A 24,507-nucleotide genomic window follows, 5' to 3' on the forward strand; every position below is an offset into this window, starting at 1 on the left:
TCTTTTTTTTTAAGACACCCACCATGGGACTCAAACTCATGACCCAGGGATCAAGAGGCACGTGCTCTCCAGACTGAGCCAGACAGCCGCCTCTTACTCAGTTATCTTAACGCCATTTGGGCTTCAGTACAAAAGCGGCTTCCTTGTTCTTCTTCCCTGTTCTAGAACATTCCACAGCACTGTGGGCCGTGTTTGTTTACCTGGCGCCGTATGGATGGACATTTGGATTGTTGCGGTGGATGCCTTGCTTTGGCCAGGCCCCCCTCCCAACAGTGCAGTCCTCAACCACACACCAGCATATTTTTGTGCATCTCCTTGCCCGACCATGCCCTGTGTACCGTGTAAGGAAATTAAGGCTGTCCTGTCTTGCCTTGAATGCCTCTGGTAACGGGGAGCTCACTCCATCCTCTGTCCAGTGCCAATGCGTGTGGTATGTATATGCCGTGCACTAGCTTGCCTGGAGATGTGGGAGTGAGGAAGCCCTGGCCCACTGAAGCTTCCAGGAGCGAGGGTGTCCTATGGAGTGGGCAAATGACCACATGTCTGGATCTCATGACCATAGAGCCTTGGATGGCATAAGAGGGAAGCCTCTATCTCTCTTTTTTTTTTTTTTAATAAGTAATCTCAACCCCCAACGTGAGCCTCGAACTCACCACCTTGAGATCGAGAGTCGCATGCCTCTGTGATGGAGCCAGCTAGGCACCTGGAAGCTTCTTGGCTTTAAAAGATATTTATTATTATAATCAATTATTATTGGGAAGCCAATACAGGCACAAAATCTCAGGCAAGTTGAGCAAAAGAGCATTTCAAAAGTTGCCTGCTGGGGCGCCTGGCTGGCTCAGTGGGTTAAAGCCTCTGCCTTCAGCTCAGGTCATGATCCCAGGGTCCTGTGATCGAGCCCCACATCGGGCTCTCTGCGCAGCAGGGAGCCTGCTTCCTCCTCTCTCTCTCTCTCTGCCTGCCTCTCTGCCTACTTGTGGTCTGTCAGATAAATAAATAAAATCTTAAAAAAAAAAAAAAAGTCGCCTGCTGCTCTGCCCCCATGTCATGTGCCCTCCACTGGCCTTCTCCCTGCCCATGTTTTGGTTACACTGGGCACCTCTGTGTCCAGCACAGTCACACGGTGCTGTCGGCAGACCCTGCCTCAGGTCCCGCTGGGGAAGGACAGGAACACAGTCACTGTGTCCCCGGGCCCCACGGGAGCCCAGGTGCCACCTGAGCTGCCCTGGAAGGAGGGCATGGTGGGAACCAGACCTGAGTGGCTCCTGGGCAGGCCACCTTGTGGCATGTGCCTGATCAGGGGAGGGAAATGAGGCCACTGGGAAGGGCTGCTCAGATGGCCCCAAACCCAGATCCCCAGGTGAGGATCTTGACCCACGGAGACCCAGACCCCTTTTCCCCAAGCCGAGCAGCCTTGGGGGGGATCCCTGAGCCCACCCCTGACGAGCAGGGGTTCCTGAGACAAGATCTCAAGGTGCACCTGGCACAGAAGTCAAGGAGTAGACCCTGGCGTCCCTCGCGTCCTGGCTCTGACACATACTTGCCGTGGGACCTTCATTCAATTACTTCCCTCTGGTGCCTCGGTTTTCTTGCCTGTCAGGTGGGAGTAATGACACCTGCAGAGTTTCTCAGAAAAATGCCGAGGGAGACGTAATCTCAGCACAACATCCTATTAGAAACAGGAACCAAATGTCTTCACCTTCCCTCCCTAAAGTCCTGCACTTGAAACGGCAGGAACGCCTGGAGTTTGCCTTACAATATTCCAGACAGGCTGGCGGATACGTAGGGCTCCCTACATGATCGTCTCTACTTTAATAACTGTTTGTGGACATTTCCATAATAAAAGGCTTTGGAAAAACCTACCAAGAATAAAAATAAAAAATAAAATACCCAGCCCCCCCTCCAAGAAAATGTTGTGTGTTGCGGCGGGGGGAATCGATGGAATGTGATTTCTGCACAGGCGGGTGCGCTATGCTTCAGTGTTTTTTACGTATGTGTTGTTTTTCATGACAATAATAAAACCTGGGAGACGTTGTAAAGCCCTCTTTTTGCCTGTGCCATAGCTCTGTGTGAGAGGGCTGCCCTCCTGGTGTTGCTATCACTGCCCACCAGACCGACCTCTCTATGATGATTCGGAAATGTGTTAAGCAGACAGAGGTGAAGAGATGATGGATGGATGGATGGATGGATGGATGGTTGGATGGTTGGATAGATGGATGGTAGGTTGATGGATGATGAATGGATGGATGGATGGATGGATGGACGGATAGTAGGTTGATAGATACATGGATAGATAAGTGGAAACATGGATGGATGGATGGACTGTAGGTTGATAGATAGATGGATAAGTGGATGGATGGATGGATGGATGGATTGTTGGATGGTAGGTTGATAGATGATGAATGGATGGATGGATGGATGGATGGATAGATGGATGGTAGGTTGATAGATGATGGATGGTGGGTGGTTGGGTGGATAGATAGATGGATAGATGGATGATAGGTAGGGGAAAGAAGATGGACAGATAGGTAGATAGATGTTGGATGGATGAATAAATAGATTGATAGATGATAGATGGGAAGATAGGTGGTTGGAGGGATAGATGATAGGGGGTGGATGGATGGTGGATGGATAGATTGATAAATGATAGGTAGATAGAAAGATGGATGATAGATGGATACATAGGTAGAGAAACAGATGCATAGGTAGATAGATAGTAGGTTGATAGATGATAGATAGATGGATAGAAGATAGTGATAGATATTAGATACGGAAATGCATAGCTTTATTTCTGAGGGCCTTGTTTACATATTTGTCTTGGCTTCAGCTTCTTTCTCTGCATCTCACTTCCATCCCTTGATGACCCTTCCCAAGGAGCGCCCCCTCCCAGTCACCAGGGCTGTCTATACCACCTCTTTACACTAGGGCATGTGGGGAGTCATGAAATTCCTACGGGGCTGACGCTCCCAGCTCGGTCTGGGGTAATGACTGCCTGGACCGGTCGTGGGCTCACCTCTACCCCTTCCTGAGCTGAGCCGGGCTATCCAGCGCCTCCTACACCCCAAGCCTCCAGGAGTCCTCAAGGCAGGAATCTTCCCCAGGCTGAGAGCTGGGTGCTAGCTTGACTGGCTCCTGGGGACCCTCTTGCTGGGCTCTGCCCTTGTGGGGCACAGGGTCTGTCTGGTTGGAGAGGCAGGCATTCATTCTCATAAAAGCTCCAGGCATTGTGCTGAGAACTTTTTCTGCTTTAACCTTCTGATGAGCTGGGAGTCTTCCCTGTTTCCCAGATGAGATGAAGGGACACACCCCACAGAAGGCAGATGGGTGGTTGCAGGGGGATGGGGAGGGACTTCCTGATGGATACAGGGTTCCTTCTGGGGTGAGAGAAATGCTCTGGAGTTAGGGACAGGTGCTGGTGCATGTAGTTAATGTTACAGAAGTATATACTTTTTTTTTAAAGATTTTATTTATTTATTTGACAGAGATCACAAGTAGGCAGAGAGGCAGGCAGAGAGAAAGGGAGAAGCAGGCTCCCCGCTGAGCAGAGAGCCCGATGTGGGACTCGATCCCAGGACCCTGAGATCATGACCTGAGCTGAAGGCAGAGGTTTTTAACCCACTGAGCCACCCAGGTGCCCCAGAAGTATATACTTTTTTAAATTTTTTAAAAATTTATTTGACAGAGAGAGCCACCACAGCAAGGGGAGCAGCAGGCAGAGGGAGAGGGAGAAGCAGACTCCCCACTGAGCAGGGAGCTGATGCGGGACTCGATCCCAGGACTCTGAGATCACAACCTGAGCTGAAGCTGGACGCTTAACCAACTGAACAACCCGGGCGCCCTAGAAGTATATACTTTAAAATAGTAAGTTGTATGTTATGTAAATTTTACCCCAATTTTAAAAATCCATCACAACCAAAAAAGAAAAAAAAGAACACAACCAAATCACGCCGCTAGGTGTGATAGTATGAGGACCCAAACTCCTGAGTACTCCCTCCCAGGGGGCTGCTCCCCCTCTTGCCTTGAGCAGGGGTCACACCCCTTCCTCCCAGGCAGCTACAGCCTCCCCAGCCTCCTCACAGCTCTCTCCCAGGGCTCCCCCTTCACACCCAGCTTGGCAGCCTCACACCACACCCAGTGAGACCCTGGAGACCTCACATGCCACCCCCAACCCCTCCCCCACCCAAAGCTTCTCTTTGACTATCACCCAGAGACCAGGGCTTGGGGCTCCGCTGGCTCCTCACAGCCCCCTTGAAGCTTTGGTTCGTCGTCTGCAAAAGGGCAGGGCATGAGGCTGTCCTGGGAGCTCTGAGCCAGCATCCTCAGAGCTGCGTGATGGGGACTGGGCTTCCCATCCCTCAGAAGGAGGGGAGTGTGGCCCGGGCAGTGAAGGGCCAGAAGCTCTGTCCACGTCACAGACGCCCAGATGTCCCCGGCTCAGCCCTCCATAAATGACCTGCCTGAAGGCCGGAGCCTGTGAATGGCTTCCGTTGTTCTGCTGTGGAAGGGGGCCCCTCGAGGAAGCCTGGTACGGCCTGCGTCCCTCCAGAGTGCCCTGCAAGGGGGAGGGAACGTCCCTCCAGGGCAGGACTGCAGGACCTCTGTGCCATCCAAGGCCACAGGCTGTCCCCCAGCACTATGGGGACAGAGCCAAGGCAGGCACAAGGAGGCCATCGCCCCCTCACCCTGTCCCGGCAAACACCCCTGCCAGTCTCTGGCTGTTGCGCCTTCCGGTTACAAACAGGGCCACCGAAGCCTGGACAGAAAGAAAAGGCCCTAGTCCAGCTTTAAGGAAGGATGTGCCGTTTTCGGGGTGCCAGGATGCCGCACCGGCCAGGGGGGCAGATGCTGGTCTGGCCCTGAGGTCCAAGCGTGTTTTGCAGAGTGAGGCTGCAGCAGCAGGTGCCTGGCAAGAGCCTGGCTAATTAAGAGGGCATTAGCACCCCGAGCAGAGCCCCGGTCCTGCCAAGACATCCTTGCCAGGAGTGGGCCTGGATTCCTTGGCCACGGAGAGACCCCTGGCTGGTGGCGAGCTTTGGTCTCCTAGCACAGGCCACCACCCCACCCCTGTCCTGAAGGACCTGCACCCCTTAGGGCTCCCCCAACCTGTGCTGCAAAACCTCAGTGGGACAGGCCCGTCTCTGGCCTCAGCTCCTTCTACCAAATGGGGCGACCATCCACTGCTGCCAGGGCCTGAACACAGCCCATCCAGGTCAGCTGCAAGGAACAAGGCATCTGTCTTCCCTGGTTCAGCGAGGCCCGAGTGCTGTTCTGATCAACTCCTGATGCTCGGGGGAGCGGGGGGACAAGGGTAACAAGCGTGTCTCCCTTGTACAGCTGCCCCAGGGCGTCCACCAGGACAGCCCAAGTGGCTTCTGAGAAGGCAAGTATGATGGGGCCCTTCTCACTTAAACCTCTCCCATGGCTCCCCAGGGCCCAGCGCCCAGCACAACAAGGTCCCTGATGGTCTGGCCTCTGTGCCCCCATCCTGCTTCCCTTCCCGGTCCCTCCCCACTCACTCACACCCTCCCCACAGGGCTCCAGTGGCTCTGCCATTGTCTACTTCACCCTGCCCTGCGCAATGTGGGTCTGAACCGTGTGCGCCCACTTACATGTGGATTTGCTAAGTGTATTTTCCCTTCCTCGTGATTTTTTTTTTAAGATTTTATTTATTTATTTATTTATTTATTTATTTGACAGAGAGAGGGAGGCCTGGGTGGCTCTGTAGGTTGAGCAGCTGCCTTCGACTGAGGTCATAATCTCAGGGTCCTGGCATTGAGACCCGCCTTGGGCTCTCTGCTCAGCGGGGAGCCTGTTTCTCCCTCGCCCTCTGCTCCTCCCCCTGCTTGCGCTTTCTCTCTCTCTCTCAGATGAATAAGTAAAATCTTTTTTTAAAAATCTTTAAAAAAGATTTTATTTATTCATCTGAGAGAGAGAGAATGAGAGAGAGAAAGCATGAAAGGAGAGAGGTCAGTGGGAGAGGCCAACTCCCTAGTGACTAGGGACCCTAATGTGGGACTCGATCCCGGGACTGCAGGATCATGGCCTGAGCCAAAGGAAGTTGCTTAGCCAACTGAGCCACCCAGGTACCCAAATAAATAAAATCTTTAAAAAAAAAAATGAGGGGCGCCTGGGTTCCTCAGTGGGTTAAAGCCTCTGCCTTCGGCTCAGGTCGTGATCCCAGGGTCCTGGGATCAACCCCTGCATCGGGCTCTCTGCTCAGCAGGGAGCCTGCTTCCCTTCCTCTCTCTCTGCGTGCCTCTCTGCCTACCTGTGATCTCTGTCTGTCAAATAAATAAATAAAATCTTAAAAAAAAAAAAAGAAAAGAAAAAGAGAAGATAGAAAGAAAAAGAAAACCCAGACTTAGCTCTCCAAACAACGAAGCCATTAGTTAATGGCAAGAAACAAGAAGTCCCAAAGAGGGGAGTTTCCAGGGTTGGTTAATTCTGGTAATAGCTGGGAAAGGACCCTGGAACTTCCCCCACTCCTCTGCTATTCTTATTGAGTCAGCTTTGCCATCAGGCTGAGCCCCTCAGAGTAAAAAAATGGCTGCCAGGGCTCCAAACATCACATCATCTTCCTAACATTATCTAGACTAGGCTTTTGACAACTGATGAACCTCTTCTCGGCATCATGATTTAAACACAGAAGGCAAAATACATATGATTACAAAGGAAATCAATTATATTAAAGTTGTCAACATATTGTTTAAATGTGATATGCTAATATGTGTGCTTCTTAATGATACACTAAATAATATCTCATGGTGGATTCAAGAACTACCATGACTTGAGTCTAAATGATATTGTGAAATTTCCACAGGAAGAGTCACATGCACTAAAGCCATCAGTGACACTGTTCGTGACCAAGGCCTAGGCCCTGGGTGGGTTTGTTGCTCACTTACATAAAGGAGGGAAATGCTAAACTCAGTTAGTGACGATCAACACGTGATTATTTCCCACCCAGGTTCACAGACTCCAGACTCCCCAGTTCCAGCAGCTCTTTGCAGATGGCTATTTTTGCACATCGAAGAAATACTGGGGCTTCTGGATGGTTGGATTGTTAGAGCACATGACTCTCCATCTCAGGGTCGTGAGTTCAATCACCAGGTTGGGCAGGGAGCCTACTTAAAAAGAGAGAGAGAGAGAGAGAAACACTTTCCCAACCCCTCTAGCACATCTTTCCTGAATTCTCTTGGCCAAGTTGCAAAACGTGCCCCTCTCTGAAACCAACCCCCAAAGAATGACCTTGTGATCTAGCAATTCCTCCCTGGGTCTGTACCCAGTGAATTGAAAGCGGGGACACTGTATTTGTGGGGCCATATTCACAGCAGCGTGACTCCCACTGGCCAAAAGGTGGGAGCGACCCAAGGGTCTGTCGATGGATGATGGACAAACAGAATGTGGTCCATCCATAAATGGAATATTACTCACCCGTCAAAAAGAAAGCACACAACACAGACGAGCCCCAAGGATGCTGTGCGAAGTAGGCTAGACAATAAAGGACAAATACGAATTTGAATGCAATAGGAATGAGGTCTCTGGAGGAGTCTCATTCACAGGGACAGGAGCTGAATGGCGGCCATACCTGACTTCGTGACTTACCGTGTCACCCAGTAAACGAGACAGCGCCCTTCTGGGAGGAGACAGAAACACACACCACTGGAGTGAAAAAGGGAGCCCAAAGACACAGAGGTCAGTGCACAGACAGCCTCCGAGTGGGACCATGTTTTGTAAAAAGGAGGCAATGCTGCCGACCCCACAGGGTGATGGGGGAATGTTCTGGAAAAGGGGTTGCATCGTCTGGAGTCAGCAGAGGAGTAGGAGTTGAGGGGCCAGCTGAGGTTAGATCTGGGGTGCAGAGGAAGGGAGACAGAATGCAGAGGCCTGACCTGCAGGCCTGTGCTCATGGCGTTTATCCTGAGAGCGCTGGGGAGCCATGGGAGGGCTGAGCGAGAGTGTATGCTGCTCCCGTTGTCACCTGTGGGAAGATAGTGAGGAGAAGCCAGCCTGGGCCGAGGCTGGGGAAAGAAATGCAGCCCGCAGGAGGCGACTCTCCACACCTGGGGTAGAGACCCCAATTCTGAGGGCCTCAAGGGCCAGCCAAGCAAAACCCAGAGGATGTGCCCAGAAAGCAGTTTCTGTTTTGGGGACAGAACTGACACCATAAGTAGGGCTGGCAGTGGGGAGTGAGAGCAGGGCCACATAGGCCCCCGGGGACCTCAAGCCTCCTCGAGTCATGACCAGTGGTAATATTGCACAGCTTCCCTCCTCCAGACCCAGCCTCCGAAACAGAGCGGGACCCCTCTGTCCCTTCCTCTCCCGCTGTCCCGGGCTTCCCACACCCCAGGCGGGAAGATGGAGGTGGGAAGGGCCAGCAGAGTCCCCTTCCCTCCCTTTAGGTCCCCTAGTCTGGCGGGGACTTGTGGGGGGCGGAGGGCAGCAGCGTCCCCAGCCCAGCCTCTGTTCTAGTCTTGGGGTTATTGGTAAAACCAACACAAAATCCCAATAAAGGAGTGTCCTCAAAGCCACTGTCCCAGGACGCTGCAGACTCTGACCACACAGTGGTTTTGGGGACGATGGGGGAGATTCTCAGCACGTCTGCGCCACTCTGGAACCCACTTGAGGGCACCTGTGTGGTTCTGAGGGACAAGTCCTCCTCTCCACCATCCACTGTGCCTTCAGCCCTGCTTGGAGGGTCCCTGTCCAGCCCCAGCAGCACCACTTCAGGGACAGTGCTGTTCAGAGAGATGCACTGTCTTGCCTGGGGAGGCCCAGCGAGTCAGGACCAGGCCCCAAACCCGGGTTTCACGAGCAGCTCTCACTCTCTTGCTCCCAGGGCCTCCGTTTCCCCTCTGTGGCTGGGTGGGTGAGGCTGCCAGGTTCCCCTCCTGCTCCACAAATGAGTTTCCTGGCGCCGCCAAAACAAAGTACCTCAAGCCGCATAGCTCAAAACAACAGGACTTTCCTTAGGGTTCTGGAGGCCAGAAGCCAGAAATCGGGCTTGCTCGGGAGGCCCTGGGAGAGGATCCTCCCCACTTAGGCCAGCCTCTGGTGGCCCCAGGCAGCCCTGGGCTTGCGGCCGCAGGCTCCATCTCTTCCCTGTCCTCTCATGGTCTCCATCCTCACATCCCGCTCTACACGAATCCCCCTCTCCTTTCCCCTACAAAGACACCGCGTGCATGGGATTTAGGGCTGCCCACAATCCAGCACCTTGTGCAAGCGCCGTAGCTGGTGACATCTGCGAAGACTTTATTTTCAAATGCAGAACCTCACGTTCTGAGGTTCCAGGTGGTTACAAATTTAAAGGTGGGGGGCAGCCACAGTTCAACCCCATATAGTTCGAATGGGGGCCTCGCCCGGCTCAGGCCCTCCTTCCCCTCTGCAGCCCCTGGGACCCCAGGCATTGTTTCTGTCATTTGTGGGCTCTCCAGGGCAAGGACCCTGCTGTGGTCCCCTCAACCGATCCAGGGTCTGAATTGGTAAGTTCCCCGTGAGTACGCCATCACACAGATGCCTCTTGCTGTGCGACACCATTTACCTAAGTTCAAAAACAACCCAAACTAGTCTGGGGTAACAGCACCAAGTGACCTCTGGGGAGGTGCTGATGGAGCAGGGGCTCCAGGGGTCTGGGGGGCTCGAAATTTTCCATACCAGCCACTGGTGTAACTTGAAGTGTTCTAGCTGCCACATTAAAAAAGAAAAATCAGTGAAATCAATGTTTAGTGATATACTTTATTTAACCCATTAATATGCCTCGAATATGATCATTTCAACATATAACGCATATAAAAATTGTTGAGAAATTTTAGGTTCCTTCCACCCCTGAACAAAGCCATCCAGCTCACCTCCCCCTCAGCCCAAGTGCTCCCCACCACAGGGGCCATCCTGGGCCTCACTGGCCGAAGTCTTCGTCCACACCCTCGTATCAACGCACACGGAGTCTGAGTGGTAAAGGTCTGTGTACTTCAGGTACTGGAAGCCTCAATTAAAAAAAAAAGAAAGAAAGAAAACAAAAAAACCCTAACTAAAACTAAAAGAAAACATTATCCTTGAGTGATTGGGTCCTGAGGCCAAGGCAGGGCCTCAGCACCTCCCTTTCTCAAAGGCGCAGGGTGATGGGGACCAGAAACCCACAGGCTGGTGGGGGAAGTGGGGGCAGCCCCAGGGAAGCAGCCTGCTCCCGACTGGCCGCAAACAGGAGGCCAGGATTCCATCCGTCTGGTCTGCCGGACTTGGCCCTTATCTCCCGCCGCAGAAGGCAGCCTATTGTCTGGGGAGGAAACTAAGAGGATAGGAGGCCGTCTGCCCAGTCTGCCTCTCCCCCAGGGCGCCCCCTTCCCCACACTGCCCTTTCCAGCCCTCCCCAGCAGCCTAACCCCTGGTCCTGGAAGCATTCTGCTCCCCACCCCCCGCCCCCATCAACTCTCCCAGCAGGTGTGCTGGGGGGGTGGGCCGTGGGATAGGGTATCTTGTTAAATCGAAAGGAAGTGCGTTGGTATAAATGCATACTTGGCACAAGTTCTCAAGATAAAGCAGGAAACAGAGAAGACCCCTTCCTTTTCTCTTTGTCCCCTTCTCTTTTCCTTTCCCTCTGGAACAACTGAGTCGTAAAGCCATTCGCTGGGGCCAGCAGCTGGGGCAGAGCAAAGTGGACACCCACACTGTGGCTCTGAGCAGGGGTGGAGGTCCAGAGGCCGGCAGGTGGAGAGGGCTTCCCTGGGGGATGCGCAGGAATGGGGGCTCAGTGGAGGGGGAGAGCATCTCCAGGCAGGGGAGATGAAGGGCATCCAAGCCCATGTGGGGTGAGATCCAGTTGAGGCCTGGTGGCTGAGCCGGGGAGAAAAACCTCTGCAGGGTGGTGGTGGCCATGGGAGACAGGGGTGCATCAGAGGACTGAGAAAATAAACAGAAACATTAGGATAATGGCAGCCAGGTTCTCACTGGCAGAGAAGGTGAGCTATAAATACAGGAGAACAGGGCCACTGACTGGTTGGGGGACAGGTAAAGGGAAGACCTGGCCACTGAGGACACAGGTGAAACACACCTGGAGATATGCCACACGCATCAAGCTTGACCCCAGCAGTCCTGGCCAGTGTCCCCTGCACCTGCCCACCCTCTCCCAGAGCTTCAGAAGGGCCAACCACAGGCATGTGGGTGGCTCAGTCCATTGAGCTGGTGACTCTTGGTTTGGCCTAGGTCGGGATCTCCGGGGTGGAGCCCTGCCTCCAGCTCTGGGCTCAGCAGGGAGTCTGCTTGTGGATTCTCTCTCTCTCTGGCCCCATTGAACAGGTTCACCCTGCTCTAAGGATGCTCTGTGGACTTTGGCCCCTTCACAGGGTCTTCATGGTACCCAAAGATGCTCCATGTTTAGCCTCTACTGTGTGCCGGGCGCCGCGCAGGTCTCATCTAATCCTCACAGCTGTTATCATTCCATTTCAGAGGTGAGTTCAGAGGTAAGTTCAAGGAGGCCAAACTTGCCTGGGAGGGCGAGGTGGGAACAAAGTCTGTCCAGGCTCTCTAAATACCACTGCCAAGTTTTCTTATTGAAATCCCCTCTTCCGGGGCACCTGGGTGGCTCAGTGGGTTAAAGCCTCTGCCTTCTGCTCAGGTCATGATCTTAGGGTCCTGGGGTCGAGCCCTGCATCAGGCTCTCTGCTCAGCTGAGAGTCTGCTTCCCGTCCCCTCTCCTGCCCGCCTCTCTGCCTGCTTGTGATCTCTGTCAAATAAATGAATAAAATCTTAAAAAAAAAAAAAAAGAAAGAAAGAAAGAAAAAGAAAAGAAAAAAGAAATCCCCTCCTCCAACCCCCAGACAACTTGCCTGGGGATACCGTTCTCTCAGCCTGACCACCCCTTCCTGCTTTAGCTTATGGTCTCTGGTGTATTTGGGGAGAAACTGGAGGAGGGTGAAGCACGGATGATTACACTACCCACATCTCTTCCTTTTCCCACTCCTCATTATTAGTAATGGGCTACCTTTGACGGCTGTGTGACTTAGGGCAGATTACCTACCCTCTCTGAGTCTCAGCTTGCTCATCCGTATGAGCTTCATAATCAACTAACTAATAATGAAATGAGTCCACCCATCACCCACCGCCAGCACTACGGGAAGGAAGGGGAAGTGGATGGAGGAGTTTGGGGTTGGAGGGGACTTGTGAGTCAGTTCCACGAAGGTAATAGAGCACCAGGGCCGGGATCTAGGTAGAGAGACACGGACGGAGACCCCAAGGCCCAAGTGCATGCATTTGGAGCTCATAACAACCACGATCGCAGCTCCTATTACAACCCCCCACGTCGGAGTCCGTGACTCAGCCGTGCCTCCGGATCGACGGAGCTCGCAGCCAAGCTCCAGCTTCCGCGGAGTCTGAGCGCGCCGAGGCGGGGTGGGTCTCCGCTTTGTGCCGCTGATGGGGCGTGGCCTCCCGGAGATGGACCAATCCGAGGAGAGCGCAGCTCTGGAAAGCCAATAGCGTGCTTGTAGGCGGGGAGAGGGTGTGGGCGCCGCGCGGAGGGGGACTGGGGGCCTGGGAGCCTGGAATCAAGTCGCGGGGGATGGGATGGGATCCGAGTGATCCGGGTTCCCAACTACTCCCAACTGTAGGCTCGGCTGGGAAGGGGGCGACCCCTGCTCCGCGGTACTTCCCTCAGTCCCCCACCGCGTCCCGGGCCGGGGCGGGCGGGCTCCCCGACCCCCCAAACCCCCTTCCTGCCGTCTGAGACCGCCGAGAGCGCCCCAGGAGGCTAGGGGGACGTGGAGGTTCCTGGCGGGAGGCCGGACTCGCTTCCTGCAGGGCGTGGTTTCTGAGATCTCCAACCCGAGGCACCTTCCCCAAAGTCGCCCCTTCCAGCCCGCATCCCTCTGCTGCAGCGCTGCTTCCCGCCTCCCCGGCCGGTCGGCCCCATTGCAGTCCTCAGACAGCCTGGAGGGGTTTCTTAACAGGCAGTCCTCTTCCCAACCAAGGGGCTCTCCGGGCGCTCCTGCCCGGCATCCATCCCTTCCCTCCTTTGGACTGGTTTTCTTCCACAGTTCACTCTTCCCCTCAATTGTGAGCCTGGGGTACAGCCCTGTTCCTCCTCCCCACACCCCACTCCTCCCTACCCCACCCCTCCACCCAGACAACGATCTGTGCTCCAGGGATGGGCATGTGACTGAAATTGTCCAATGAGAAGCAATCTCGGGGCTCTTGCTTAGCCTGCTGGCTCAGAGCCTTGCTGTCTACCCCAGGTCAGTGTGGCCTTTTGAGTGTGCCACCTGAACTTGTAGCAGGCATTTGGTCACCTTGTAGACAGAGCTGGCCTGTGGAAAAGACACTGCTAAGAGAGTCTCAGAGAAATTGAGCCAGAACCCTGATCATACCGTACCTGAAGTCTCATTATCCCTAGACAGTTACAGAAGCCAAAATTCATTGTTTCAGGCAAGATTTAGTGGTGGTGTCCATTTCTTGCAACGTGAAGATATTCATTGACAATGTTGATTCCATCCTCACATCAATCCTAGGAAAATGGGTGGGTAAATACAGAATTTACGACCTATTTTCACTTTTGCACTCATGGCAGACATTACCAGTCAACTGCCAAACAATTTCCTGCTGAATCCACAAAGTCTCAGACTCTCCCATTAGCTTTAAAAAAAAAAAAAAAAATTATTTGACAGAGAGAGAGAGAAACATGGCTGGGGAGAGGGGGAGTCATGGGGGAGAGTGTGGCAGAAGCAGCAGGGAGAAGCAATCTCCTTGCTCAGTGGGGAGCCCGATGCAGGGCTCCATCCCAGAACCCTGGGATCAGGACCCGAGCAGAAGGCAGAGACTCTCAACAAACTAAGCCACTGAAGCGCCTGACTCTCCCATTATCTTAAGAGACCAGACCTTGTTTCCCAGCTCCTGAGCACCAGGAGCGTATCGGGTCTCCCCCCACTGGCTCAGTCCATTTGAATTGAATGGCATTCGGTGGAATCAAGGGCAAAGAGGATCCCCAAATTCTCAAATCTGGGGTCCTCTGCAGAACAACAGGAAGAGGTAGCCACAGTCATCCCCCGCACCTTGCCCTTTGGCCAACTGGAAACATAGATGCCCTGAGAGGGGTGGAGATGAAATGAAGTGGGGATCCTGGGTCCATCTGGGAGGTAATATTGGTCTTGGAAGGTGGAGACTGTCGGAGGAGCCAGAAGATGTGGTCCGAACCCCTTGGCTAAGGAGGCTGAGGCCAGAACGAGTCAGAAGAATTCCCACCTCTGCCATGGGTCACGGCCAAGCATCCACGTCTCCTGTGTCAGGAAAAGTCATCCAAAACCTAGAAATAGGGCCCAGAGCAGGACTGCCTTGTATAACAAGTGCATCTACAGGTGATTTAACTCTCTAGGAAACTTCTTTTTCTTCTTCTTCTTCTTTTTTTTAAAGATTTTATTTATTTGACAGAGAGAGACACAGTGAGAGAGGGAGCACAAGCAGGGGGAGTGGGAGAGGGAGGGAGAAGCAGGCCTCTAGCCAAGCTGGGAGCCCAATGCGGAGCTCAATCCCAGGACCCCGGGATCATGACCTGAGACAAAGGCAAAGGCCCAACGACTGAGCCACCCAGGCACCCCTTTAGGAAACTTCTGTTTGCCTTGCTATTTGCTTTCTTTTAAGGGCTCAGTTATAGGTTAACCTGTGGATTTGTGTCTGATAGAAAAGATAGCAACAAAAGTTGCTGGGTTGTTGTTATTTTTAAGATTTTATTTATTTGAGGGGCGCCTGGGTGGCTCAGTGGGCTAAAGCCTCTGCCTTCGGCTCAGGTCATGATCTCAGGGTCCTGGGATCGAACCCCACATCAGCTCTCTGCTCCACAGGGAGCCTGCTTCCTCTTCTCTCTGCCTGCCTCTCTGCCTACTTGTGATCTCTGTATGTCAAATAAAGAAATAAAATCTAAAAAACAAAAAAAGAAATAAAATCTTAAAAAAAAAAAGATTTTATTTATTTGAGAGAGAAAGTACAAGCTGGGGGAGAGCAAGAGGGAGAAGCAGACTGTCAGCTGAGCAGGGATCCCAGAGTGGGGCTCAATCCCAGGACATGACCTGAGCTGAAGGCAGATGCTTAACAGACTGAGCCACCCAGGGGCTCCTCCTATGCTGTACTTTTCATCTCTGGGACTTACTTTTTTTTGGGGGGGGGGGGACTTACTTATTTTATGACTCTAAGTTTATATCTCTTAATCCCCTTCGCCTATTTCATCCACTCCCCACCCCCCACCACCTCCCCTCTGGTAATCACCAGTTTGTTCTCTGTACTTAAGAGTCTACTTGTTTTCTCGTTTGTTCCTGTGTTTGTTTTCTAAATTCCACATGTCAGTGAAATTATATGCTATTCGTCTTTCAAAGGTTACTCTTGATTGCCCCAAAGGACATTAGTCAGGTTTTGTTTTTTATTGAATTAGGAATCTTATCCCAGTATTTTTTAAATACATATTTTTTTTTATTCATTTGAGAGCAAGGGGGGAGGAGCAGAGGGAGAAGCAAAGAGAGGGAGATGCAGAGCTCAATCCCAGGGCCTTAAGATCATGACCTGAGCTGAAGGCAGATGCTTAACCCACTGAGCCACCCAGGTGCCCCTCATCCCAGCATTTTTTTTTCATCCCAGCACTTTTTAAAATTATTTTTTAAAAAGATTTTATTTATTTGTCAGAGAGAGAGAGTACACACAAGCAGGCAGAGAGGCAGGCGAGAGAGAGGAGGAAGCAGGCTCCCTGCCAAGCAAGGAGCCCAATGTGGGACTCGATCCCAGGACCCCAGAATCATGACCTGAGCTGAAGGCAGCGGCTTAACCCACTGAGCCACCCAGGCGTCCCTCATCCCAGCATTTTTAAATGAATTGTATCAATGCCAGTTTCTTAGGGGGGGGGTAGGAGAAAGCGAAAAATACAGTTCCTCAAATGTTCTTTGCATCAATTTACTATCTTAGTGCTCCCTCATTAATAAGTTGAATTACATCTTTGACAAATGCTCCTTGTCTAACTGTGTAAGTCATGAGTTTAGCTTTTCTTTAAAGATTTTATTTTATTTTATTTTAAGATTTTATGTATTTATTTGACAGAGCAAGAGAGAGCACAAGCAAAGGGAGCAGGAGGCAGAGGGAGAGGGAGAAGCAGGCCCCCAGCTGAAAAGGGAGCCTGATGCAGGCTCCATCCTGGGACTCCAGGATCATGATCTGAGCCAAAGGCAGACACTCAGCAGATTGAGCCACCCAGGTTCCCTGACAATTTTTTTTTTAATTTTTTAATGTAATCTCCACCACCGACATTGGATTCAAACTCCCGACCCCAAGATCAAGAGTCCCATGCTCTACTGACTGAACGAGCCCCATGTCCCGACCTTAGCTTTTTGGAAATGATACTTTTGACACCTATCTCCCAGCCCAGGGCCCTTCCTCCCCTGACCTGCATCAGGTCTGGGCTGGAAGGGGGTCAAGAACTGGGTCTCCCTGAATTTTCACCGCCATCCCCACCCCGACCTGCCACTGCTCCCAGGTCAGAGTCATGGTCCAGCCCATTCTAACCCATGCGACTTGGAGGTCTAGCTGCCATTAGCTGGGAGGTTCAGGCTGAGGCCCCAGTTTCTTCTCAGGAGCCCTGGGGAGCTATGGATCGTGTTATGTTGGGAGAAAACAGGCAGGCCCATTGTATACCCAGGGCCCAGCACAGCCCATGGTGGCCTCTATATTTGTCAGTGTCCCTGAAACCACTCTGGGACAAAGTGTGGCCACTCCCAAGCTGGGCAAGGCCAGGGCATCACAGCCCCACACACTTGCCAGATGCCATCCTCTTGCCCACCTGAGTGACCCACTCCACTTGTTGGAACCTATTCTACTTCCCAGCTTTTAAAGATTTTATTTATTTATTTGACAGACTGAGATCACAAGTAGGCTGAGAGGCAGGCAGGGGGTTGGGGGGTGGAAGCAGGCTCCCTGCCGAGCAGAGAGCCAGATGCGGGCTTGATCTTAGGGGGCTAGGATCATGACCTGAGCAGAAGGTAGAGGCTTTAACTCACTGAGCCACCCAGGTGCCCCAACTCCCCAGCTTTTAGAATCCCCTCCCTCCTCCCCTCAAAATTCTACCCACTTTTTTTTTTTTAAGTTTTTTTTTGACAGACAGATCACAAGCAGGCAGAGAGGCAGGCAGAGAGAGACAGGAGGAGGCAGGCTCCCTGCTGAGCAGAGAGCCCGATGTGGGACTCGATCCGAGGACCCTGAGATCATGACCTGAGCCGAACGCAGAGGCTTTAACCACTGAGCCACCCAGGCGCCCCTCTACCCACTTTTAAAGCCTGGCTTAACCCTCCCTGCCCTGAGAAGCTCCCCACCCAGTTCTCTCTCCTCTAACCCAGCCAGGACATGGTCTGCAGGCCTCTGCTCTAGACCCCCATCTCAGAGGGATGCTGGGGTCCCTAGGCCTCGGGCTAGGACGGAGAAGGCTAGTTCAGTTGTAATTTGACCACAGAAATATGTAATGACCGGCGGTTATTAAACCTATATTGGCTCATATTTAAACGTATTTTTTTCTTCTTTTTTGTACAAAGGGCTTCTAAATAGGTTTGAGGCAAAGACTTCCGGAGGAGCCCCTACTCCAGGACCGGCTCAGCCCCGCCCAGCTTGGCGAAGCAGGCGCGTCTCTCGCGCCACCTGGCGGCCGTCAGGAGCTCCGCAGCCCCATCCGGAGGTAGAGACCGCGCAGGGTCCCTGAGGACTGCGGAGTCTTGGGTGGGGTTCCCCTCCTCTCTCGCGCCTAGGAGGAAGTAGGGTGTATCTCTTGTCTTGGTAGTCGTGGACAACTTTTCTAAGGAGGCATGCTGGAGCTGGGACATGCAGACAGTTATTAATTCGCATTCTCAGGCCAGCTGCTCCTGGTTGCAAGAGCCTGAGTGTGGTCTTGCCGTGAATTAGGGGAATTACATGAGCAGCGCGCCGCTTGCCGCTAACTCCAGCAAGGCTCATTCTTGGGGTCCTTATACCCATTTTATTCATTGGAAAACTGAGGCTCGGTTCTTAGCATGTTGGTCCTGGTGCTCTGGTCCACTCAAACGTGTTCCAGCCTGGGTGTTGTATGGGGGCGTTGCGCGCGCGCACACACACACACACATACACACACATGCCCAATGTGCCACCAGGAAATTTATGATTATCCTTGCAGGCCTGTTTATTGAACGATTCGCTTTATTTAGAGGAAGGGGGTTAGCTCCCAAGAGAGCTTGACCCGGCTGAGTCAGCAGGGAGTTCAGACCGGGGCACCTCTGTCCACCCAACTCCTTTCCAAAGGCCTGGGTCCCGGAACTACCAACCGCCAGCCCCCAAGCTACGCCAGTTACTTTCAGTCGGCCCCACTGACAGCCAAGCCCAGGCTCAGGGATGGATGTGCCAGGAGGGTGCTCCCTCCTTCTTCTCTAAATCGTCAGACTACATCCCACCACCAACCCGGCCTGGGGATGGGGCCTTAGGTAGCCTGGAGCCAGTGGGCCGGTGTGCTTGGTGGAACACCCCACCGCCAGAGCTTGGGGGTGGGGCCTCCGCGCGGGCAACGCCCTTCCCCAGCCCCTTTGGAGCATCCCTCACACCCGCCCCCAGCTCCCGGGAATTCTGCTGAGTCACTTGGCTTCCGCAGCAGACCCAGAGGGAAAGTAAGTGTCATTCGATTCCCTATAGGCAGCGCTCTAGCGCTCACCTGGAAGACCCGGCCCAAGTCTTTTCTGAAGGCCTCATCGTGGCCAACGAGGCCAACCCTACCTCGTCCCTTGCCGTTCTCCCCCACCCACCCTACTGGCCACGCAGGCTCCTGCCTCAGGGCCTTTGCACAAGCTTGGGCCCTCGGACTGGCACGCTCCTCCCTGGGCACCTGTAGCCTGCACATCCTTCCCACGGTCACTGCCAAAGTCTTTGCTCCAGCCGGAATGTGTCAGAGGAGAGCAAGAGGGCAGTTGCCAGCCTGACCCGCAGATCCTTGAGTGAGCAGTTAGATTGGAAAAGATGCAGACTGCTAATGGGGAGCGCCACGTGCTGCATGGTGCAAGGGGACAGGTGTGCACGACCGTGCAACTGTGTGTGAGGCTGCCCGTGCGCAGCGTAGGCACAGGCGCGCTGAGCTTGCATCCTGAGAATTCCCTGCCAGACCGGATGCCGGTCTTGCAGCCATTGTCTCCCGGCCCCAAACCCACCCATCACCGCGAGGCTCCGGCTAGGGGGCTGCAAACTACGCTTCCCAGAATCCCTGGTCGCCCCCGGAATTCCTGCTAGGTTCGGCCAATAGGAGACGCTGGGACTCTTAACCTTTTGGGTGCCGGGGACCTTGCGGTGGTCTTTAGCATTTGAAGGTAACAACATAGGGACCCCTGTCAGAATCATGCTTTTTAAAAAACGTTGAAGGCTTTAAGTTGGTTTTATCGCATCCCGCCTTTTTAAAATTGTGGTAAAATAGCATAACATAACATTTCCCATTTTGAACAATTTTAACTGGAGTTTAGTCAGAAATACTCCGTTGTGAAACAGCACTCCAGAACCTTCTCTCTTTGCAAATCTGAAACTCTCTACCCTTTAAACTTTCTTTTCCCCTAAACCCCATGGTAATCACCCTTACACTTTATGTTTCCCAGTTTGACTTTACCTGCGCGATCATACGGTATGGGTCCTTTCGCTGCCGGCTCATTCACTCAGCATTATGTCCTCAAGGTCCATCCATGTCCTAACATGGGTCAGAATCCCCTTCCCTTTAAAAGTAGAATTATGGGGCGTCTGGGTGGCTCAGTGGGTTAAAGCCTCTGCCTTCGGCTCAGGTCATGATCTCAGGGTCCTGGGATCACCCGCATCAGGCTCTCTGCTCAGCAGGGAGCCTGCTTCTCTTCCTCTCTCTCTCTCTGCCTACTTGTGATCTCTGTCAAATAAATAAATAAAATCTTAAAAAAAAATTTTAAAGTAGAACTATATCTCATTGTATGTACCTGTTGTTTACCCATTCATCATGGACACTTGGTCAGAATGATGCGCCTTTTTTTTTTTTTTAAGTTATTTATTTTAGAGAGAGTGAGAGCACAAGGGGGAGGGGCAGAGGGAGAGAGAGTCTCAAGCAGATTCCCCGCTGAGCACCGAGCCCTACTCCACTCCCTGCTGGATCTCAGTGACCTGAGCCAAAACCAAAAGTCAGATGCTTAACCGACTGTGCCACCCCCCCACCCCCACCAGGCACCCCAGGAACGACGCTTTTAAATTTGTAAAATAAAATACATAGAATTAAAAAGGGGATTTTGTGACCACAGCTCTCAGCATGTTGAAAGTACAAATGTGTGGCCTGGTAACCAATATATGCATTTCTTTCTTCGTGCATTAAATTATATATCTCAAGCCTAGAAACTCTAGGCTGTGTGGGCTCTAGTCAGGTTTCTGTCCACGAGACCTCGCGTTTTCCCATTATATTGTTCGAGCGACACTGTAGTAGAAATCAGCTGCTTCAATCCTAGCAGCCCCATGATTAGCCTCTATCAAAAACTCCTGCAGGGACACCTGGGTGGCTCAGTGGGTTGGGCCTCTGCCTTCGGCTCTGGTCATGATCTCAGGATCTTGGGATCGTGCCCCATGTCGGGCTCTCTGCTCTGGACTCTGCTCGGCGGGGAGTCTGCTTCCCCCTCTTCTCTCTGCCTGCCTCTCTGCCTACTTGTGATCTCTCTGCCAAATACATAAAATCTTAAAAAACAAAACAAAACTGTGGCTCAGTGGTTAAGCATCTGCCTTTGGCTCAGGTCATGATCCCAAGGTCGTGGGATTGAGCCCCACATCCAGCTCCCTGCTCCTAGGGGAGTGTGCTTCTCCCTCTCCCTCTGTCCCTGTTTGTGTTCCCTCTTCCACCTGGCCTCTTACCCTTAAGAGTCTCTGCTCAGGGGTGCCTGAGTGGCTCAGTGGGTTAAGCCTCTGACTTTGGCTCAGGTCATGATCTCAGGGTCCTGGGGTCGAGCCCTGCCTCCGACTCTCTGCTTAGCAGGGAGCCTGCTTCCCCCCTTCTCTCTCTGCCTGCTGCTCTGCCTGCTTGCGATCTCTCTTTCTATCAAATGAATAAATAAAATCTAAAAAAAAAAAGTCTCCGCTCAGCCTCTACTATTCGGGGTTCCACCAGCCCCCTGATATCAGGAGTCCATCCCAGTAGAATACCACCCCTGCCACCCGGCCACAGAAGGCAGCCGCACAGGGATGAGGCTGCTGCCTCACCAATATGTTTCTCAAAGGTGTGCAGGTTACCATGATAAGTCACTTCCGTTGGCCTCTTTCTCCCAGTTATCCCGTGAAAGTTCTGGCCTGTCTGCCTCACTGAATGTAGGCCACGGATGGGTTGGTTGAAACTTCAGTCTATAGACCTGGCGAATTGTCGGCTTCTGCAAGAGGGTCCCTTCAGACGAGGATGTTACGGGGTCTTCAGCAGGGAAGGTTCGATTCCTCAGCCAGCCCCAGAGGCTGCCGCACCCAGACGCTCAGGGTCAAGTGCATTCAGCTAGAGTGCAGACTCAGGGTGCCCAGTTCCCCAGTGCCACTGTGTGCATCAGGGAAGGGGTGCCTGTGTATCCTCTATACCTCAGATTTCTCATCTAAAAAGGAGGAGAGAGGAGCGCCTGCGTGGCTCAGGGGGTTAAGCCTCTGCCTTCAGCTCGGGTCATGATCCCAGGGTCCTGGGATCAAGCCCCGCATCGGGCTCTCTGCTTAGTGGGGAGCCTGCTTCCCCCTCTCTCTCTGCCTGCCTCTCTGCCTACTTGTGATCTCTGTCTGTCAAATAAATAAATAAAATCTTTTTAAAAAATAAAAATAAAAATAAAAAGGAGGAGAGAAATGTCTCCCCCAGTAGGCTAGCTGGGAAACTGCAACCAGACCTCTTGGTGGGAGGGTGATGGCTAGGTCCTGGGGCAGTTAAGGGCGCTCCTCCTGCTTGATGCTTTCCCATGGCCTCCTCTTGTGCAGCAAGGCCTGGGGTGAGAAAGAGCCTGAGGAGGTGAGGGACGGTTGAAAAGGAGGTGCTATGAAGGGGTACCTATTGTGGGCCGGGTCCTCCAGGGGGAGAATCCAGTCATTCCCTAATGTTTGGAATGCGGACACACAGAGCCGCCTAGCCAGGGAGAATGTCCCCGCTAGAGGGCACCCAAGAGGCATGTCTTCCAGCCAGTCCTGCCCCAGTCCTGCCCCAGTCCTGCCCTAGTCCTGCCTCAGCCCTGCCCCTCCTTCCTCACTCTCAAGGGCTCCCCGCTCACTGGAGCTGCTTCACAGTCCCCACCCTGGGCTCTGTTGCCCCCGGCCACACGATTTCAATGTCCCTTGCTCACACTCTCCCCAGACCCTGCCCCTCTCAGCCAGGTCACCTTGGCCTAGTCATGTAACCTTGCTGCCTTTGGGGGGGCGTCTCCAACCCCCAGGAGGATCATGGGAGGCTTTCAGCAGAGAGCCCAGATGCAGTGCCCACATATGGGAGTTCAAAAATAGTGGGAGGAAAAGCAGGCTACCGTCCTTTTGCTTTCTCTTTTCTCTTCCCTCTCCTTTCCTGGATGCCCTTTCTTAACCCCTCTTCCCTTCCTCCCTGCACCCTCCTCCCTTCCTTCCTGCTGCCCTGGGTTGCCCACAGCCCTCTGGGGCTCTCTGGACTCTGTGTCCCCAACAGGGCTGACCAACCGGCTGGCAACCCCCCATACCTGTGTGTCTTCACCACCCACAGAGGCTTCCTGATGATCCGGCCACCTGGAATCTGAGGCCAGGTGACCTGCCGGCCTGTGTCTTGCTGGGACTCTGGCCCTGAGCCTCACCCAGAGTGACCCTGGCCCCGGGGACAGGACAGTCAGGACAGGATGGGACAGGCAAGGCATGGGGTTGGCTGGCCCCATTTGTCAGAAACACAAGCCTTCCCAGCCAGGCCGTGCTAGGCCATTGGCCTAATGGAGCTGTGGGCTGAAGACCTTCCCACCCTGGCCCCCCAACCTAGCAAGTCCTCCCTTCTCCCAGGGGCGGCTCAGGAAAAGGGGAGCCCCATACAGACCGCCTTGTCGAGCACCTACAGCATACCCAGGGCTCATACTCAGCACTTGGCATACAACACTGCATATAATTCTCAATAAACCTTCCCCAAAGGGATTACTGATGGCCCCATTGTACAGATGAAGAAACGGAGGGTCGAAGAAGTTGACCACCATGTCGAATTCCCAGCCATTGTGCTCCCCCCCCACCCCGCTTTCATTGTGAAAAGTGTGCAATATTTCAAATAGGTGGAAAAGGACTGAGAGGAAGATAATGTACTCCCAGACCTAGTCATCATCTTACCGCATTTCCTTCAGCTTTGTTTTCTGAAAGGAATAGAGGAGACCAAAATCGGTGGGCATGTCCCCTTCCATGGGTCTCCTGCGTCCCCTCCCACCTCCACACCGAAGCTGTAACACTGACTCCCTCCCAAGTCCCTATAACCTGTGTACCTTTGGAGACAACCCTAAACAACCCATGGGAGTGTCCTGTGTGTGCATTCCTTTTTTTTTTTTTTAACAGTCTGTATTGGGGTATAATTTCCCCATAGTCGAGGTCACCAACCTTGACTGTGCAGCCCTAGGGCCACCACCCTAGATGTGGGGGGGGGAGCCCATCTATTCTGGGAAGGCTCCTGCCTCTGTCTCCAAGCCAAGCAGGACCTGGACACTCTGGACAGCCACGGTCCTGACCGCCCTCACCACGAGTTAGCTTTGGCTCTAAATGTAGCGCAAAGCAGACAGCAAGAGGGGTGCCCCTGGGGTTCATGCGCTCCCCGCCGGGCCGCGCAGCACCAGCGAGCGCTTCCTTACTTTGCGCTGCATGCTGTCCCATACCCCCGACCGATCCCTGCTCCAGGGACGCTGTCAGGGTGGTTTCGGCCCGACGCTCTCACATTGCACAGATGGCTTCTGGCTGCCGGCTGAGATTTCCCCGGGCAGCGGCCTGGGCCTCCCCCGCAGGCGTCTCCTGGAGGCGCCGAGCGGACTCGCAGCTCCGGCATGAACGCGCCTGCCGGGGACGCCCCCTGGCCAAGCCCCCAGTCACTGGGAGCCGAGGCGTTTCGAAAGGCCCAGGCGCACCTCGGCCCCCTCCCCGGGCCCCTCGGAAAACGGGAAGTTCGGGGAGGAAGCTGCTGCGCGCAGCCCGGCGACCCGCGGGCCGGATGACTAAGTTTGGCTGCGCGACCTGCGGCCCCTTGCCTTTTATGGCGGCCTCGTGGGTAGCGGACGTGGCCGGGCCCGGCGGGGACCGCAGGCCGCGCTTGGGGCGGGGGGAGCTCCGCGGGGGCCGCCCGCGCTCCCCCCCACCGCCAAGCTGGTCAGGCCCTTGCCTCTCTTGAACTTAGGCGGCGGGAAACTGAGGCCTGGAGAGGGGCGGAGCCCTGCCGAGGTCACATTGCTCGGTGGGGTGGAGCCCGATGGCACCCGATGGCCCTGATCCCCCGCGCAGGGCCAGGACGGGGATGACTCACCCGGGGGGGGGGGGTGCGGCGCTGCATTTATTGAGCACCCA

General features: G+C 53.7%; 1 long non-coding RNA gene across 1 annotated transcript; it reads right to left on the bottom strand.

The window, feature by feature from the left end:
- Positions 1 to 1,503: 1,503 nt before the first annotated feature.
- LOC116876518 lies at positions 1,504 to 24,277 on the bottom strand. Its single transcript, XR_004384401.1, has 4 exons — positions 23,805 to 24,277; positions 14,037 to 14,287; positions 13,526 to 13,620; positions 1,504 to 1,515 (listed from the first exon to the last, which is right to left on the bottom strand). It is a non-coding gene; the product is annotated as an uncharacterized LOC116876518 (long non-coding RNA).
- Positions 24,278 to 24,507: the final 230 nt, after the last annotated feature.

The sequence above is a fragment of the Lontra canadensis genome, unplaced genomic scaffold, assembly GCF_010015895.1.
Source record: "Lontra canadensis isolate GAN:19392208 unplaced genomic scaffold, GSC_riverotter_1.0 scaffold45, whole genome shotgun sequence".
NCBI lineage: Eukaryota > Metazoa > Chordata > Mammalia > Carnivora > Mustelidae > Lontra > Lontra canadensis.